The sequence below is a fragment of the Podarcis gaigeae genome (assembly GCF_964106915.1).
Source record: "Podarcis gaigeae genome assembly, chromosome: 11".
Taxonomy (NCBI): Eukaryota; Metazoa; Chordata; class Lepidosauria; order Squamata; family Lacertidae; genus Podarcis; species Podarcis gaigeae.
The window spans coordinates 63,272,572-63,293,256 of record NC_139687.1 but is presented as its reverse complement, the minus strand read 5'-3'; the positions used below and the strand labels follow the sequence as shown (position 1 = coordinate 63,293,256).

The 20,685-nt window shown below is 48.0% G+C and overlaps 1 protein-coding gene across 1 annotated transcript in view; it reads right to left on the bottom strand.

Annotated features, from left to right (window-relative positions):
* Positions 1-20,685, bottom strand: part of CNTFR (ciliary neurotrophic factor receptor) — a 422,108-nt gene that overhangs the window by 331,248 nt on the left and 70,175 nt on the right. The window lies entirely within an intron of this gene.

Genomic DNA, 20,685 nt, shown 5'->3' with positions numbered 1-20,685 from the left:
GCAAGCCCCCATCCCAATCTCTCCCCCCCCCACCTGTCTAGACAACCTTTTACTGGCTCAGGATAATCAAGCGTTTATTCTAACAGCATATTTTTAGGGCGTCTTTTTTTATATATAGGCACGTTTTATGTTGTCATTTTTTCCCCTTGTACCTTGATTGCTTTATAATTAATATTTTTATGTTGCAATATCCCCGTGTTTGTAAAAGGCTATTACCTTCTCCGAGGCTCCTATAGATGCACAGCGTTATAAATCCGGGGGAATAAAAAAGTTAAAAGGTTTTAAAACCGGGAAGGCTGACGCAGCCAGACTAACCTATCGGAGGCTGTTTTCCTGGCCCCTTCCCCTCCCACCAGAAATAAACCTCCGATAGAAGCAAGGAGGGAAGCAGCAAGGGCTAAATTGAGACACCAGCCGCCTCCCAGAATGAGACGCAAGAAGGAGCTTGGAGGCCAGGCGCTCAGGGACTGTACCTGTGGGAGCAGAGCCAGATTTGGGACAGCCCAGGAAGCTCCCCCACAGACAGCGCAAAGTCAAGGGGAGCTTCAATAGACAGGTGTTGGGACACCAAGTAGTGTTGGGACAAAGCAGTAGTCAGTACCAACTGTACCAAAAGGAACTACAGTGGTATCTCTGGTTGCGAACAGGATCCGTTCTGGAGCTCCGTTCGCAACATGAGCAGAACGCAATCCGCGTCTGCACGTGCGCGGGTCGCGATTCACTGCTCCTGCGCATGACGTCCTTTTGAGCATCTGCACAAGCAGTGAAACCCAGAAGTAACCCTTTCCGGTATTTCCGGGTTGCCGTGGGACGCAACCTGAAAAGATTTAAGCTGAAGCAAAAGTAACAAGAGATATGACTGTATTATGAAAATAAGAAATACCATATTGGCCAGAATATAAGCCACAGCTGCAAATAAGCCAAACCTTTCAAATTTGGCATCTTGGGAGAGGCTCGGGAGCCATGGACAGGATGGATGCCGTCCCCCCATGCTCCTGGGCTGCTCTCTGGGGGGTGGGGAAGTCACATCACTTTGCCAGCAGCCTCCCCCCTTGCTTCCGATGACTTGGGGGAAGCTTGGGAGCAGCAGGCGGGCGGGCTGTGTGCCGTTGGGGGGAGCTGCGTCACTTCGCTGGCGGCATAAGGTCGCGAATATAAGCCATACTTTAACTTTTCACAATCAGAATTTGGAAAGAAAAAAAAACCCACAGCTTATATTCAGGCCAATACGGTAATTAGGGAGGGGGCGCCAAATGTTGCCCTCCTTCTTGTTACCAAAGTGGGTGGTGAGATGGAGAGGAGAGGGTTGGTGCTCATCAATATGTTGCGAGTAGGTAGGCCCTGGGGATGAGCTGTATTCTGCATGGCCCCCATTTGGTCCAATCAGACCCAGGCTCAGGCAAGCAAGAAATTGGGTTGCGCACGCGTTCTTTTCCCCCAAGCAATGTGAATTAAAGGAAAAGGGAGCAAGGCTATTTGCTGGAAACTGTTTTGCAGAGGCGAGAAGACAGCAGCGGGCGGGGGGGGGCAGAGGGAAAGCAAACACTGAACCCCCCCTCTGATGGGAGGGCTGCACGAAACCATGGAAACTGGCAATCTTCTTGCTCTGGACCGAATTGGGGGGGGGGTCCTTCTAGAACAGCCTTTCTCGACCTGTGGGTCCCCAGATGTTGTTGAACTACAACTCCCATCACCCCTAGCTAGCAAGGCCAGAGCTCAGGGATGATGGGAGTTGTAGTCCAACAACATCTGGGGACCCACAGGTTGAGAACCGCTGGTTTAGAGAGAAGGCAAATAAGGGGAGGCAGGTCATGATAGACGTTTATAAAATGATACCTGGCCTGGAGAAAATGGGTAGAGGAAATTTTTCTCCCTCTCTCATAACACTAGAACTCACTGACGTTCCAGGAAGCTGAATGTTGGAAGATTACGGGGAGAGAAAACACCTTTCTTCATGCAACACAATAGTTAAACTGTGGAACTCCCTCCCACAAGGGGCAGTAGAGGCCCACGTCCAGATGGCTTTAAAAAAGGATGAGACAAATTCATGGAGGAAGAGAGGGCTTCAAGGGCTACTAGTCAAGATGGTGAAGTTCTGCTTCCACAGTCGCTGGAAACCACAGGAGGCTCATACAACAAAAAATAATATTTAGAATATGGTGGACCCCATTACGTTTGTTTAAAAAGGGGCTGTCTAAGGTATCTAACTGTTGGAGATGCAATAGGTAGAATGCTTCTCTAATACATACATTTTTTCATTGTCCTATATTGAAAAACTTTTGGTAGAAGGTGACTGAAACCATCAGCAGAACTGTATGGAACAGCCTTCCGTTTACAGAGCAACATATCCTCTTGAATTCTATACCCAGCACATGGAACCTTATCAAAGGACAATATGAGTGGGCTCTCTGTGCCCTGACAAAAGCAAAAAGACTGATACTGATGAATTGGAAAAATAATACTGTGGCAGCTCCCTTCTACGATTGGATTGAAGACTTATACAAACTCGAAACATATGAACAACTTGCATATAAACACAGACTTGCCATGGACAAATTTAATGATATTTGGAATCCATTCTTACAAATACTGTAATAGGTTAAGATCTGGTGAAGTACAATAACTACATTGTAAGATATGCAGTTTTGGGGGCGGTTCCCCCTCCCCCCCTTTGTTTTCCCTTCTGCACAGTTTCTGTTTCTCTTTTTCATTTTCGTTTGCATCTCACCATGTACTTTTTGAACTTTCAATAAAGATGTTAAAGGTAAAGGGTAAAGGGACCCCTGACCATTAGGTCCAGTTGTGGCCGACTCTGGGGTTGCGGCGCTCATCTTGCTTTACTTGCCAAGGGAGCCGGCGTACAGCTTCCGGGTCATGTGGCCAGAATGACTAAGCCACTTCTGGCAAACCAGAGCAGCGCACAGAAACGCCGTTTACCTTCCCGCTGGAGCGGTACCTATTTATCTACTTGCACTTTGACGTGCTTTCGAACTGCTAGGTTGGCAGGAACAGGGACCGAACAACGGGAGCTCACTCCGTCGCGGGGATTCGAACCACCGACCTTCTGATCGGCAATCCTAGGCTCTGTGGTTTAACCCACAGCGCCACCCGCGTCCCCAATAAAGATGTTACCAAAAAAAAAAAATTGAGGGGAGAATGGCCTTCTGCTCAGGTTGTTCTTGGCCATCGTAAGAATAGCACGTTCATTTTTTCTCATACCATTCCATTCTGCTCTCCAAAGAACTCTAGTACAGATGCAAGACCTTTTCTGGAACAGACCCAAGTCCCACCTAGTCTGGATTTGTTCCAACAGCTTGAAGGCCAAAAGCCCACCTCTGTTTGCCCCCAGATCTGGTCCTCAACAGGAACAAATTCCTGCATTGCCGGGGTTGGACTAGATGACCCTTGGCCACCCTTGCAACTCCAAGTCCTTTCTGAGGATGACATTTCTGCTTATCTACCTTGACTAATAGCCAGCCTGTGAGAAAGAACTAATTAGCAAGAAGGGTTGGACTGGGGAGACGACAGCGAAGAGTGTGCAGAATGGCCGCTTCCCTCCAAAGCAAACCGAATTAGTAAATATAAAGAGTTCCTCCTGGGGAAAAAGCATGCAACTTTGTCAATTAGACAAGTAATTACAAATTAAGGAGTGACGAGTACACGAGGATTGCGGCTTGTTCAGTAGCCAAAAGGCACAAAGGGGCTCTGTCAGAATTAACCCACCCACCCCCCGCACTACATACGTCCTAGCGGCAAGAAAATTGCTCTGGAAAACTTGGCACCGCACGAGGAAGCCTGCATATATCTTGCAACTCCCAGATTCTGGCAGGCTGAAGGATTGCAGAGATTCCTGTGAATGCTGGTATCCTGGCTGTTGCAAAGAGGCTGCATTGGGCGACCCAGGCAGCTGCCTCGCCCAATAGCATCTCTGAGCAAGTGCGAGAGCCACGCAGGTCTGAGTCAGAGGCTGACTCGGTGTCACAAGCAAGGTCAAACGCCTCCTCGGCAGATCAGATGGGGATGACGGCTGGCTACGCCGACAGATGGCCTCACCGTTCCTTTCAGCCCAGGCCTGAGTCACAGGGACAGCTCAGGATCCAGAGGAGATGGGGAGAGGTTCGGTCTCTGGGAGGTCAGAGTGGCGATGGCTCCCTGGGGCTGCTTCCGAGTGCTGTTCTTCCCAGTCAGGGTTTCAGATGGCTGACCTCAGGCCCCTCTGCTGCCCGCAGGGACGCAAGGCAAACAGTCGCTAATAACACTATTTCGCTTTCCTGTGACGTGGCACCGATAGCGGCTGCAGGATCCCCGAGTGCCAGATTTTGCCAAAATCCAGGTTTGGAGTTGCACCGCTGCAGCTGCAGCCGCTCCTGGACTTCAGGGTGCAAATGGGCAAGATGTGAAAGCTTCACACACCAGCTTGGGTAAAATTCTACTACTGGAAGGAACCCACAGGTCATCTAACCGAACCTCACAACGATGCCAGGGCCATAATTGGTGGATACTGTCCAGAATGCATGGGGTTGAGGAAGAGTGTGCCAACGCATCAAAAAAGATCTGGGATGATTCTGGGAAGCTAGCCAGGATGTGTTGCAGTGGAAGGGCTACAGGCAGTGTGGCATAGTGGTTAGTGTTGGACTAAGACACCTGGGAGGTAAAGGGACCCCTGACAATTAACTCCAGTCACTCTGGGGTTGCGGCGCTCATCTCGCTTTACAGGCCAAGGGAGCCAGCATTTGTCCGCTTCCACAGACAGTTTTTCTGGGTCATGTGGCCAGCATGACTAAGCTGCTTCTGGCGAAACCAGAGCAGCGCACGGAAACACCGTTTACCTTCCCACCGGAGTGGTACCTATTTATCTACTTGCACTTTGACATGCTTTCAAACTGCTAGGTTGGTAGGAGCAGGGACCGAGCAACGGGAGCTAACCCTGTCGCGGGGATTTGAACCACCAACCTTCTGATCGGCAAGTCCTAGGCTCTGTGGTTTAGACCACAGCGCCACCCGCATCCCTGGAGGAGCAGGGTTCAAATCCCCACTTAGCCATGAAGCTCAGACGTTAGGCCAGTCACTGCCGCTCAGCCTAACCTACCTCGCAGGGATGTTGTGTGGGTTAGATAGGGAAGAACTGTGTATGCCACCTTGAGCTCCTTGGACAAAAAGGTGAGATAGAAATGCCAGATATAAAATAATGGGACAATGTGGCAGTGGGGACAGGAAGACCTCCCCATCTCCAGAAAATGAGTGAAGTCTTTGTTCTGATAGTCCGAAACACTTCAGATTAGTGGAAGGAAACCTATATGACATGTCACTCACCAAGAAAAGATACCAGTGGTTGCATCTAGCATTAGTCCTTCTCAGAGTAGACCCACTGGAATTAATGGGTGTGCACTTGTTGGTCAGCTCCTCTGAACAGAACTTGGGCTGGATACAGTCCCAGATCCCTATCTTAACACAGGCAGAATCTTTTGCACACAAGACTGGTTTGTCATTCATAAATTATTGGATTATCGAGCACAATTTCTCCTTCTATTGAAATGCTCAAAAGAACGCCGCATGTAAGAAAATTTATACAAAACAGAAAATGACATAACACGGTGATATGTTTGCAATACTTTACCAAGCAGAATTAGATTAAAGGTAAAGCACAGATTAGGATCCAATCTTTGTCGTCATGAGATAAATATAAGACCAGACATCTCCGAAACAAGTTTGAAAAATGCACAGTTGTTATTTGTTGGCTCTTAAAAGTGATGTTTTTGTGTGTGTTGCTTCTGCCATTTCATCCACATGATGGGGGGGGGGGGCTACCTTTAACCCAGTCAGACCAACTGCAGGGAGAGAGGAAGGGGTTTGCAGAGACACCCCATGCCCAGCACACCAGCTCCACAGGACAAGGTATGAATGAAATGCGCAAATGCCACTTACACAGCTCAATAGGTAAAGGCAAAAGTAAAGGTAAAGGGACCCCTGACCATTAGGTGCAGTCGTGACTGACACTGGGGTTGCGGCACTCATCTCGCTTTACTGGCACGCTTCCCAGTCATGTGGCCAGAATGACTGAGCCGTTTCTGGCAAACCAGAGCAGCGCACAGAAATGCCGTTTACCTTCCCGCCGGAGCGGTACCTATTTATCTACTTGCACTTTGACGTGCTTTCAAACTGCTAGGTTGGCAGGAGCAGGGACCGAGCAACAGGAGCTCACCCCGTCGCGGGGATTTGAACCGCCGACCTTCTGATCGGCAAGTCCCAGGCTCTGTGGTTTAACCCACAGCACCACCTGCATCCCACACAGCTCAATTTGCAGAGGCAAAAAGTGTGTGTTTGACTTCCTGATTTAAAGGGGGAAATCAAGGGTGTGATTTTTACCTACGCACATTGGAAGGATTTGCCTGTCCCATCGCTGCACACTAAACATGGGCCCTTCCCATTAGGTAAGCAGAGAAGATCATCCAACAAAGCGGACGGTTGGAAGATTCAGGACAGACCAAATAAAAATAATATTTCAGTCTACGGCAAGAAAGATGCAGCAATAGCAACCCAACTTGGATGGCTTCACAGAACCACAGGCATGTAAACTTGCAAGGGACCCCGGGGGCCATTAATAAAACCCCCTGCAATGCAGGAATCACAACTAGATCGTATATGACAGACAGCCATCCAACTTCTGCTTAGAAACCTCCAAGGAAGGAGAGTCCAGCACCTCCGTTTTACTGTCAAACAGTTCTTAATTGGCAGAATGCTTTTCCTGAAGTTTAGTCAGAATCTCCTTTCTTGCAAATTGAAGCCATTGGTTCAAGTCCTTTGCTCCAGAGCAGGAGAAAACAAGCTAGCTGCACCTTCTGTGTGATAGCTATTTAGAAATCGCTATAGTATCTCCTCTCAGACTCCTCTTTTCCAGGCTAAACATGCCCAGCTCCTTCAACCGTTCCTCATAAGAGTTGGTTTCCAGACCCTTGATCATCTTGGCTGCCCTCCTCTGCACACCTTCCAGCTCGTCAACACCCTTCTTAAATTGTGGTGCCCAGAATTGGACACAGTATCCCAGGTGTGGTCTGACCAAGGCAGAATAGAGTGGGACTATGACTTCCTTTGATCTGGACACTAGACTTCTGTTGATGCAGCCTAGAATAGCATTCATATTTTGCCGCTGCATCACACTGTTGACTTAGGTGAAGCTTGTGGTTTAGTTAAGACCCCTAGATCCCTTTCACATCATTTTCAAAACGGCACAGGTCTTAAAATTTTGTCTATTGGTGGCTACCAGTCACAGAAGTTGTGTACTTCCTGCCAGGGTGAGATGAGAGGCAGTGTGATTCACAACACCATTTGCTGAGAACTGAAAGGCGGGAGAGGGCTGAGGTTCTGCATGCTGGCTTCTCCTAGATCTCTGGATGGCGCTGGGAGAACAAAATGCTGAATTAGATAGCTTTGGGGGCTGACCCCATTTCTAATTTTACTACAAAAAGGCAAAGCAAGACAAGAAACAGTCAGCCCTTCCTGGAAAACAACTGGCACCTCAATAATCTGAGCAAGGGCAATCCTGCAAAAGTGCAACCATCATGAATGGCGACCATTGACAGCCTTGCCCTTCGTGAAGTTGTTTGATCCTTTTAAAGCCAACCAGTTTTCCAGCAGCACTATATATTGTGGTAGCAACTTCCACATGCCAACTACACATCAGGTGAGGACCCCGACTTTCTTCCCCCCAAGGGGCAGTGCAAAGGAGACCCACCGATTGACACCCATCTAAGCACTGACCAGACCGATTCCTGTTTTGTCAGAACTTTCTTTTTTTTAATGATATTTATTAAGGCTTTTTTGATACAATACATAGAAACAAAACAATATAACATATATCTCAACATAGTTTCACCACTTCTTTGGACTTCCTCACATCTCCCGCTCCTACTTTCATTCCAATAAAATTTTTCCAGCAATTTATCATCTTAATTAACCAAATCTTAATATTTTAAATATAATCTAGTAGTTATTCAAAAAATTTTAAATTCTTAAATAGCTTGTCCTCATTACTCCATCTAATTTAGTAGTGCCAAAATATTTATGATCCAGCATCCTTCTTAACATTCAACCAAATTACAATGTTTTTGCAAATAAATCTTAAATTTCTTCCAGTCTTCTTCCATCCTCTCCTCTCCCAGGTCTCGGATTCTGCCAGTCATCTCGGCCAGCTCCATTGTTTTGTCAGAACTTTCGAAGTGCCTTTTGCACCATGAACTGGGATACCCTATGTCAGGAATGAGCCAGCTCCAAGCAAAGAATTGCAGCCAACTGCAGAAAGCAGCCAGGAACAGAGAGGCTCAGATATTGGAGAGCAGGCAGCTGCATACTTCGGCTCTTTGACGAACCAGCTGATAAGGCAGTAGCTGAGAGCAAGCAGGAACACAGCCAAAGCTCACAGGAAGCACAAATAGGCATGAATAGACTCAGCCTCTCAGCACAGGAAGAGGTTGGAGCTGATCCACTAAGTCCAAAGGGAGGGCTTCCAGACAGGAAACAAAACAAGAGATGTAAGAGTCGAAAGTTCAATATCTTCTGTCATAGCCGGAAGCAGTCTTCAGAAGGGTCATCTTGAGTAATGATGCCAGAGGCTTTGTCAGAGCCGTCCGGAGCTATCTGTTTGTTTTTGCAGTGAATCCTCCTTTTCAATTACCTACGCTTATCAACCAGGGAACCTGGACTCCTGACACTCTAACAGGGAGAAATCCAGCGGGTGATGTTTTTCCAGGGCTGCAGGAAAGAAGGAAAGAGAGGAGAGGAGGACGATTCACCTGCCCCACTTGAAACTTGCCAAGCAGCTGAGCAAACAAGCGAATGGAGGGCAGGAATCAAACCAATTGCCTCAAGAAAGGAGATTCCTTCTCAACGTCAGGAAGAAGTTTCTGGCAGCAAGAGCTGTTCCGACAGTGGGATGGTCTCCCTTGGGATACTGCGGGCTCTCCTTCTTTGGAGATTTTTAATCAGAGTTTGGAGGACCATCTGTCATGGATACTTTAGCTGAGTTTTCTTGCATTGCAGGGGGTTGGACTAGATGACCCTTGGGTCCCTTCCAACTTCATGATTCTATGAATGCTGCTGGAAAGACCCCCGTGTCTCGTCCGGCTCTTCATGGCCACTCCTGCCTGCTGATATTTGGCTCCAGACTTTCTGCCCCTGCATAAAGCATGCCAAATTACGGCCCTGCCCTTCTTCCCAGAGTGGCTGGCAGACAGTGTGTACAAGCCCTGCTGAACCCAGCAAAGGTCCCATTTCGATGCCCTGTACAGCACACACCACACAGATGCTAAATCATGGTCAACGCAACAGCAGCAGCAGAAGCAAGAAGGCAGCTAGTTTCTCCGAAAAGGAATGGCGTCTGCTCAAGGTCTGAGCCGTCTGCGTCGTTCATCACCAAGATTCACAGCTTCCTTAATTTCACTTAAGCGGCTGTGCCATATTTCAGAGAGAAGAGCATTGTGGGTAGCCGAGATGGGGAGGCCAAGCACTCTGCAGTGGCTCAGCCAATGCTCTCGGCAGGAACATCGCGGCAGAAAAACTTCCGGTGGTGGCTCTGAGGGCTGGGTGCATCCATTTACCTCCCCCCAACAAACTTGTTACACGATTTAGATTTGGGTTTCATTAATATTACTACATATAATTGCTTCCCCTGCACGTGGAATAATAGAATTGTAGAGTTGGAATCTCTAATAGAATTGGCTGAAGGAGCTGTTTAGCTCACAAAAGGGGAGACTGGGAAGAGATATGCAAGCCATCTTCAAATATCTGAAAGGATGTCACATGCAAGATGAAACCAGCTTGTCTTCTCCTGTTCTAGAGGGTAGGACCAAAACCAAGGGCTTCAAGTTAAAAGAAAGGAGAGTCTGACTCAACACCAGGAAGAAATTTCTGATGGCAGTTATAATAATAATAAAAATTTATACTCTGGGCGACATCTAAAAAAGTATTAAAATACAGTAGTCTGTTAAACAGGGACACGGGTGGCACTGTGGGTTAAACAACAGAGCCTAGGACTTGCCAATCAGAAGGTCAGCGGTTCGAATCACCGCAATGGGGTAAGCTCCCGTTGCTCGGTCCCTGCTCCTGCCAACCTAGCAGTTCGAAAGCACGAAATGAAAGTAGATAAACAGGTACTGCTCCAGCGGGAAGGTAAACGGCGTTTCCATGCGCTGTTCTGGTTCGCCAGAAGCGGCTTAGTCATGCTGGCCACATGACCTGGAAGCTGTACGCCAGCTCCCTCGGCCAGTAAAGCAAGATGAGCGCCACAACCCCAGAGTCCATCACGACTGGACCTAATGGTCAGGGGTCCCTGTCCCTTTACCTTAGTCTGTTAAACATTAAAAGCTTCCCTAAACAGGGCTACCTTTAGATGTCTCCTAAAAGTCTGGTAGTTGTTTTTCTCTTTGACAACTGGTGGGAGGGTGTTCCACAGGGCGGGTGCCACCAACAAGAAGACCCTCTGCCTGGTTCCCTGTAACTTGGCTTCTCGCAGGGAGGGAACCGCCAGAAGGCCCTCGGAGCTGGACCTCAGTGTCCGGGCAGAACGATGGAGGTGGAGATGCTCCTTCAGGTATACTGGACATTTAGGGCTTTAAAGGTCAGCACCAACTCTTTGAATTGTGCTCGGAAACGTACAGTTCAACAGTAGAACGGTCCCCCTCGGGAGATGGTGGACTCTCCTTCCCTGGAGGTTTTCAAACAGAGGCTGGATCTGCCAGGGATTATTTGGCTGCAATTCCAGCCATGCAGGGGGTTGGACTAGATGACCCTAGGGTTCCCTTCCAACTATAATTCTATGAGGCTGCACATGAACTCCCCAATCCCAACGCTGAGAGATGCTTTTTATCGCCCTTCTGGTGGGGAGCGTAGAGGAGGAGGCAATCTGCACCATTCTTATGGGGTATAGATTTCATTCAGCTAAGAAACCCCCAGATTTGGGGGAATCCCCAGTTTTGCCTCTTTCACACCCCTGAAGTCACCAGCGATCCTTGGGAGAGAAATTCTGGTGACAGTTTTGATTTGCCTGCCTCCCTCTGGCTATAAGCTTGTGTCCTTGGATACCCTCTTTTAACTGCAAAAGGATGGTGGCAGCCCCTTAAATTTTCCGGTGGCTCTAAATACCTGCCATTCCAACTCCTCCCCATTCATCACTGCCAAACTCAGAAGTTGGTTGAGAGTCGGAAAGAGCGTTGTTTTAATACGTTGCCATCCCTTGTAAATCCCTGAGCGCTCCTGGGCAGCAGCTAGGGACATTCAGTCGGGCTGCGCTCGGAGACAGAGAGAGGCTTTTCCAGACATGTAGAAAGTGGGGGGTGGAGAGGAGAGAAAGTGGCAAGATTCAAATTCCCAACAAGACAGTAGCAAATGAGGCTTTAGGTTCAGTGACTGCAGCAGCCGAGGGAGCTAATAAACACAGACATGAGAGCTAAATTGTCTTCTGAAAGTCGTATCAGTTGCTCACATTAGAGGCTCCTTCTAGCAATTTCAGAGTATCAATAATAAATGCGGAATAATTACAGCTCGCCTCCTCCTTCTCACCCCCCCTCCCGTTGCTCTTTTGCTTTTTTGACAGCGTCTGCTTAAACGGGGGCAGCCAGAGAGCCAAGCGCCTTTTGCCAAGCACTTGAACCACCTGCCCAGAGGGGACCCGTGCACCCAAACGCAGCCGATGAACCAGGAAGCCGACTGCAGGAGCCAATTAGGGCTGGAAACGAAAGCCCACTGTGCAGATTGCTTCACAGACCCTAAAAATTGGGAAGCTGTCAAGGGCAGGAGGGAAGGTTTTAAGCATGTTAAGAACACAAAAGCATTAAGAGGAGCTCTGCTGGATCAGGCCAGTCGCCCATCTAGTCTAGCATCTTGCTTTCCCAGGGGTCAACCACATGCCCCAGTGGGAAACCAGCAAGCAGGATCTGGGCCCCAGAGACCTCTCCCTTCCTGTGGTTTCTACCAACTGGGTTCAGAAGCAGAGGCAGGGCAGAGCCATCCTTGGCTAGGAGACACCAATAGCCCTTTTCTCCTCCATGAATTTGTCCAGTTCCTCTTTCAAAGCCATTCAGGTTGGTGGTCATCACTGCCTCCTGCAGCAGGGAGTTCCATGGATTAACCATGTACAGTGGTACCTCAGGTTAAGAACTTAATTCGTCCCGGAGGTCCTTTCTTAACCTGAAACTGTTCTTAGAACTGAAGCACCACTTTAGCTAATGAGGCCTCCCGCTGCCACACAATTTCTATTCTCATCCTGAAGCAAAGTTCTTTTTTTAAAAAAATAAAATCATTTTTCATTTTCATTCATTACATACATCTCAAATTCTTAACATTTACTATATATTTCTCCCTCCCCTCCAAGACTTCCCTCAACTTTTGTTTCTGGTTTGTTTCTATTTTCACCCGCTTTGCTATCTCTCACAAAATTGGAAGACTGGAGAAATACCAACTAAAGAACAACGGCAAGAGAAGTTGATGAACTATGCAGAACTGGCAAAAATGCCAGAAAGATTAGGAGAAAAAGACAACAGAGACTTTGAAAAAGATTGGTAACCATTCATATTATATTTGCAGAAACAGAAGCAAAGCTCTTAACCCGAGGTACTATTTCTGGGTTAGCGGAGTCTGTAACCTGAAGCGTCTGTAACCTGAGGTATGACTGTACTGTGCATTGTTTCGATTCCATTCAAGTTTTTGTTTTAACAGTTATCTTTCACGTGCTTTTAGCTTTGGTACTTTATCCATGTTCCTTTAAGTTGTGTAAGTAACCTCGAGTCCCAGCCTGGGAGAAAGACGCAATATAAATACATATGCAGTGGTACCTCGGAAGTCAAACAGAATCCGTTCCAGAAGTCTATTCGACTTCCGAAAACATTTGGAAACCAAATTGTGGCTTCTGATTGGCTGTAGGAAGCTTCTGCAGCCAATCAGAAGCCCTGTTGGATGTTCAGCTTCCAAAAATAGCTCACAAACTCCAACACTCACTTCCAGTTTGAAGTGTTTGGGAGCCAAAATGTCCGAGTACCAAGGCGTTCAACAATCAAGGTACGACTGTATATATGGATGTGTCCCGTCTGTCAAAATAATTCCAGCCATCCATATTTTGGCTTCATCCCACATGGAAGCAGCTTTGACACTTTTTTGCATGTTCCCTTCTTGGTTTTCAGATCCCGAAAAAAGCATTTTTGCCCTGGACAAGTCTCATTCTTTTTGGGCTCTTCAGGATGCGAGCACCAGCATCCACAGGTCCAACTTTTCCAGCTTCTTAAATCCTGCCATTTTGATGCCCATTGTCTTTATAGACAGTTCCACTGTCTTCCTGCCACCAGTTGATTCTTTGTTAATATCTATAAGAGCTGAAATAAGACCACGTCGGGGAGAAAGCACAGAAAACTTCACAAATCACACTTGAAAATGTGGTGCATTTTAATCCTGAATTTCACACACACACACACACACACCCCAAAAAAATAAGACAGCCAGGAAAAGTCACTCAGCTGATACAAACTGTATTTTAAAAGCAGAAGTAAGGTGAGAATATGCTTTTGCGCAACATGGGCTCTACCCACCCCAAAAACCAGCACTCTCACTCTTCCCCAATCCCAAAAAGCTTGCCTCAGAGAGTAGCAAGCAATGGAGAAGAAGACTCACTTAGACGTGAGGCCTTAGTGGCTTCTTCTCATCTGGAAGCGATGCTCTTGAGTTTCATTTCTTTGAATGGAGGCATGGCAGCTTTTCATTTCCTCTGCCTCCCGATCCTATCCAGTTAAGGATACTGCCCACAGAGCTCTAGAGATTTAGGTAATGGAATTGTGCTGATACCGGTCCAAAAAGAGGACTCGAAACAGCACTGAATTCTCTCTCCCCGGACAGGAAGCTATTCCATGCATTTGCAAATTTCGTTGCAGAAACATGGAAACTGGCTGAGAATTCAGCATCCAGATGATTTAGGAGGCAAGGTTTCTAGCCCCTGAGTCTCAAGAGGGGAAAACAGCAAACAAGCAGGAGGACCAAAGAGAAATTTCTAAAACCTGGACAAGTCGAAAGGGCTGAGTCATGCTGGTCAGCAAGACCCAACTGGGTCAAGCTGCAATAGTCAAACTTTCTTCTATTTAGCCAGTATGCGAAAAGATAGCACACGCCTTTTTCTGTGAAGGTAGCCAAACTGTAAACAAATGTAGGCTGGTCTCACTGCTTTAGGAAATCCATTACGACCACAGAATGTTTTCACAGATGTTTTCAGAGAATATAAAAACATAGGAAGAGTCTTCTGGATCAGGCCAAGGCCCCTCCCATCTTGTCCACCAGCCGCCCCTGGGAAACAGGCAGGATCTGAGCAAAAGAGACCTCTCCTCTCTTGTGTTTTCCAGCCACTGGGATTCAGAACCAGTGCTAGAACCTCAGATATATAAGCTAGGTGCCAATGGCTCCTTAAACCTTAAAGTCACCAAAACGAAATGGCTAGTTGCCATTGGGGGGGGGGGGGCAGAGGGCACGAAAGTCGTATTTTCCAATGCAACTTTTTGGTTCCTGAACTTCGTTCTGATTGTGCAGAGAAAATATAATGGACAGAATTCTAGAGGATTGTGGTATTATTGTGTGAGAATGGGCAAGATCCAAGGATTCCCCAGGCATGCAACTCCAGGTGGTGGAGATGCTAGATGCCATCTTCACTTGGTCACAAGTGGCCAACAGCCAGGTGCAAAATACACCTGGTGAATTTCAAACATGGGTCAGAACTGTTACTTCCTCCGGTCATGGAGGCCCAGCCATCCTGGTTAGAGCCATCGATAGCCCTCTCTCCTCCATGAATTTGTCTAATCCCATTTTTAACGTTGGTTGCTATCCCTGCCTCCAATAGAAGAGAGTTCCATAGGTTAACTATGACTTTGACTATCTTTGGCTCCAATACAAACTATCCTTCCTCTTGCACACTATGCAATAATTTCAGTATCACAATTATTATTCCTTCCCCCTCACCTTTTCAGAGGGTCAGTCTACAAGAACACCATAGGACCTTTATAGAAACAGGTACTCTTCTGGATCCAGTCCCTTCCTGACCATCGCCAATGGACTGTCCAGAACAGGCTTCCTCAACCTCGGCCCTCCAGATGTTTTCGCCCTACAACTCCCATGATCCCTAGCTAGCAGGACCAGTGGTCAGGGATGATGGGAATTGTAGTCTCAAAACATCTGGAGGGCTGAGATTGAGGAAGCCTGGTCCAGAATCTCCACAGCCTTCCAACTCTCTTAGAAAATTATCTGAGTCTTCTTCCTGGCTCCTAGCTCCACCATCACCTTCTCCAGTACAGTAAATGGGGAGCGAGCTTTCAATAAGGGCCAATGGTCTTTGCTGCGTGATAAAAGCTCCCATTTAGAGAGCAGAATGCTTTTAATTCCCCCTCTTTAAGGCTGGCTCCCTTCTCTGGGCACAACTGCCCTCTTGCATGTCCTCTACAACAGCAACAGACGACACCAAAGAAAATGCCTTGTTTGAAAACCCATCACACTACAGAAGAGCGCTCCCAGCAAAAATTAACTTGACTCATGGCCCCTTATTATGGGCTTTGCAGATTTGAAAGCCTTCCTTGGAAGTGAACAAGCAAGCAATTTAGATACAAATTCAACAGCATGGTGGACGGCTGAAGGGGGGAGGACGTGTTTTATGAATGCGCTCAGCATTGATGAGCAAAAGAACGCTTGAAAACCTTGCCGTTCCCCCCTTTGCTCCACTCCCTGGGATATGCAATTCATAGCTTTGTGGATCAAGGGCAACACATCTGACCTCTGGAGGAGCACGCGGGGGGGGGGGGGGGACCCAGCAATTCTTTTCCATTACTGCCAGATTAGAAAATCCCTGTGATTTTGAACGGATCAATCGCCTCTCTTTGCAGGAGCAGGCCTAACAGGGGATCCACGACAGCTCTTGATCACCTCTCCGACGTTCACCTGGAGTTTTCACAGCCCGACTTCTGTTCAAAACAGGGAGACACCCCCCCTTCCTCCTCTTAGTCCTGGGGATCTTCAAATGCACAGCTGCAAGGCTTCTCTGCAGGTGTCCAAAGGTTTTTTTGCCAAAAGCACAGAAGACGCTGTTCTTTCCAACTGCACTTGAAGGAATCTGGGCTGCCCAACAGGCAGCAGAAATCCAGAGGCTCTGAGCTAACAAGGGAAGCCCTCCAAGGACGAGCGCAGACTTGGGGCCGGCACAGTCCAAGATTTCTGTTCTCGGTAAACAGAACAAGAAGAGCCTCTGCGTTTTGCTCGGCCGACCTGCACGGAACACCAAAAAGGAGCTGCGCTTGGGGATATTCCAGGGGTGGGAGATGCAACCGCCACACAGAGAGATGTACTGTGGGTGATGGCGCCCCCTGTGGGGGACCCATGGGTATGCTCAGAGGCAAGGGGGCAGGGAGGCAGTGGTGTAGGGGGCTTCAAATGACTATCAGACTATGAAAAGCCGGTGTAACCGGATGAAGTTCACCCACGTTCTTGAATTAATTAAACTAAATCGTTTTAACTGGATTTCGAATCAATGCGCAATTGACTGTTTGGAATTTTATTGCGCCATTTTCTTCCTCAGTGGGTTGTGCAAAGCGCTGTTTGTGCCAAAGCTGCTTAAGAGCATCTTGGGGCTCCTACCAAGATCCAAAATGGGAGCTACCGTATTTTTCGCTCCATAAGACGCACCTAGTTTTTAGAGGAGGAAAATAAGGGAAAAAAATATTCTGAACAAAACAGTGGGCGTATGATTTTTGTGGTTCATGCTGTGGTCACAGACATGTGATTTGACAGTGAGTTTGGGGTAGCCCAATGCAAAAATCCTGAGGATCCATGTGGATCCGTGCTTTGTAACCACGTTTTTGCGCCATTGCAGCCCTATGAAACAGTGGATGTGTGATTTTTTGGTGCAGGCTATAGCCATGGACATGCTATGTGATCTGATGGTGAATTTGGGGTGACCCAATGCAAAACTCCTGGGGATCCATGTGCCTTTACCTCCCCTCTCCCAAGCAGCCTCCTTTATCACTAGCCTCCCTTATCTCCCTCCTGATCATTTGCCAATCAGCTGCTCAGCGGCTTTGTTTCAACACTCCCTTCCCTCTTTCTAAAAAAAGAGAGCATGATCTGCTTTTTGCCCCTGGGCAATTCGTCTCCAGAGACCACGCATTTGCTCCATAAGACGCACAGACATTTCCCCTTACTTTTCAGGAGGGAAAAAGTGTGTCTTATGGTGCAAAAAATACTGTAATATTCCTATAGGAGAAGTTTGTTGGTTGCGACAAACCTTCCTTTAAAATGGGGAGCAGACAGATCTAGTGCAGGACCCTCTTCTCACAGATGCCGAGGGGGGCACAAGCAGGATTTGAGCCCCCTCCCCTCCTATTGATGACTTGGGTCAGGCACCCCTAAACTCGGCCCTCCAGATGTTTTGGGACTACAACTCCCATCATCCCTAGCTAACAGGACCAGTGGTCAGGGATGATGGGAGCTGTAGTCCCAAAACATCTGGAGGGCCGAGTTTGGGGGGGGCTGGTTGGGATCAATAAGGGCCTGTGCCTTGACAAGCATTCTTTTCTCCCTTTAATGAGTCATTTATCTGCTATGTTTATCAAAAGCTGCCCAATAATTGTGTTCTCCAGACTTGCAGCATAAAAGGACAAAATGCCATCAACGATGCGAACATAGTTCAAAGTTTCTCATCGTGGTCTGGCAGGGTGCTGGGTCTCGGGGCCTGATCCAGCAGCAGGGCTTCTCCTGGGGAGTCCCAGTGGCTAGGCAGGGAAGAGGCTGGAGGTACCCTTTTCCAGGCAGAGCGGAGTCCCAAACAGCCGAGCCACTTCAGAACTTTTAAGCCCTGGAAGTTCAAATGGGAGCCATTGTGCAGCCTGAAAGACACCTCCGGCAGTAATTGGAGCAGCGTGACAGCCCGCCAGGCCGATTGACCTGGAGGCAGGCAGAAAATTAGATTCAGCATGACCCGCGTTGTGACACAGAGAGGGCTCTTGGCCCCCTCTTGAAAGGGCGGCTGGGGAAAAAAGGGCAGGAGTGGTCAATGGTGGGGAGCTCAGATTGAGGAAGGGGGGGGGAGCAGAGGGGGCCGGGAGCCAGAAGCTGGTTCCCAGCAGGAAAGGAAGAGCAGGCGCCATCACAGAACAGCCACGTTGGAAGGGGACTCCCAGAGGCCATCTAGTCCAACCTCCTGTGATTCGAGCCCCACAAGCCTGAAAAAGCAGAGAGACCCACCCAGGAATTCAAATGACCACAGAGAAATTCCCACACAAGTTCAGACGGAGTTCAAGCAGAGTTCTCCTGGTATCCATTGGCCACAAATACAGCGGTCCCTTGGTACTCAAACTTAATCCGTTCCGGAAGTCCGTTCCAAAACCAAAGCGTTCCAAAACCAAGGCGGGCTTTCCCATAGGAAGTAATGCAAAACGGATTAATCTGTTCCAGACTTTTAAAAACAACCCTTAAAACTGGAATTTAACATGAATTTTACTGTCTAACCAGACCATTGATCCATAAAATGAAAGCACCGCAGTCACACAATCAATCCATCAGTAGCTGAACTGGGTTCCACCCAGCCACAGAAACAAAACAAAAAGAGCCAGAAAAATAAAAACGCAAAATAAATAGCAAAATCAGACAGACCTCAGCGTAAGACTCAAAACGGAAGTGTAACACTTAAAACGAAGCATGTTTGGCTTTCAAAAAAAGTTCACAAACCGGAACACTTACTTCTGGGTTTGCAGTGTTTGGGTTCCAAGTTGTTTGAGTACCAAGGCGTTTGGGAACAAAGGTACCACTGTATTTCAGTTTAAGGCTTTGCTCCAATTTGCTTCTCAAGAACTTGGCACTCTAAAAGTGATCCATTTCAGGCACTTCCAGAAGCAAACCTGGCATTCAACATGCCTTGCGTGGAGCTCACCACAACCCTAAACTGATGAGTCTACAAAGCTGCCATGGACCGAACCAGAATGGGACGCGGGTGGCGCTGTGGGTTAAACCACAGAGCCTAGGACTTGCCGATCAGAAGGTCGGCGGTTCGAATCCCCGTGACGGGGTGAGCTCCAGTTGCTCGGTCCCTGCTCCTACCAACCTAGCAGTTCGAAAGCACGTCAAATGCAAGTAGATAAATAGGTACCGCTCCGGCGGGAAGGTAAACGGCGTTTCTGTGCGCTGCTCTGGTTCGCCAGAAGCGGCTTAGTCCTGCTGGCCACATGACCTGGAAAAACTGTCTGCGGACAAACGCTGGCTCCCTCGGCCAATAAAGCGAGATGAGCACCGCAACCCCAGAGACGGTCACGACTGGACCTAATGGTCAGGGGTCCCTTTACCCTTTACCAAACCAGAACTTTGGCCTCCCTTGCCCACCACAATTTCTCCCTCTCCCATGACACCAGAACTCGTGGACACGCAATGAAGCTGAAATGTTGGAAGGGAGTCTAACTATGAAGCTCACTCCTATCCTGGGTGGCAAATTCATGGAGGAGAGGAGCTCCCTATGGCTACCAGCCAGGATGGCTGTGCTCTGCCTCCAACAGATGGAGAGAGCAATGCTACTGAATTGTAGTTGCTAGAAACCCTGCCCCTAACTCATGGGTAGGCAAACTGAGGCCCAGGGGCCGGATCCGGCCCAATCACCTTCTAAATGTGGCCCGTGGACGGTCTGCGAATCAGCGTGTTTTTACATGAGTAGAATGTGTCCTTTTATTATTATTAATAATAATAATAATAATAATGATAATTTTTATTTATACCCCGCCCTCCCCAGCCAAAGCTGGGCTCAGGGCAGCTAACACCAATAAAATCACAGTAAAAAACATGATATGGGAGGGGGGGGGAGCAATTTAAAATACAGGTTAAAATGCAGCCTCATTTTAAAAATAGCTGATAAATCAAGACCATAAGGGAGGGAAACATAAGGGTCAGACCGAGTCCAAGCCAAAGGCCAGGCGGAATAGCTCTGTCTTGCAGGCCCTGCAGAAAGATGTCAAGTCCCACAGGGCCCTGGTCTCTTGGGACAGAGCGTTCCACCAAGTCGGGGCCAGTACTGAAAAGGCCCTGGCCCTGGTTGAGACCAATCTAACCACCTTGCAACCTGGGACCTCCAAAATGTTGTCATTTGTGGACCTTAAGGTCCTCCGCAGGGCATACCAGGAGAGGCGGTCCTGTAGGTACGAGGGTCCTAGGCTGTATAGGGCTTTAAAGGTCAAAACCAGCACCTTAAACCTGATCCTGTCCTCCACCGGGAGCCAGTGCAGTTGGTAAAGCACTAGATGAATGTGATCCCGCATCTCTGGGTTATTTGTGGGGCAAGCCTGGTGATTTTACATGTGTAGAATGTGTCCTTTTATTTAAAATGCGTCTCTGGGTTATTTGTGGGGCCTGCCTGGTGTTTTCACATGAGTAGAATATGTGCTTTAAATTAAAATGCATCTCTGGGTTATTTGTGGGGCATAGGAATTTGTTCATATTTTTTTCCAAAATATAGTTTGGCCCCCCACAAGGTCTGAGGGACAATGGACCGGCCCCCTGCTGAAACAGTTTGCTGACCCCTGCCCTAACTCATCCCATCTTTGTCTGTGGGCCCAGTGGGGCAGAGACCACCCGTCAGACCAAACCCCTCTCCCCCCAGCTAATTCTTAAAGTAGCAGGGAAACGATTGTCTAGTTAAGT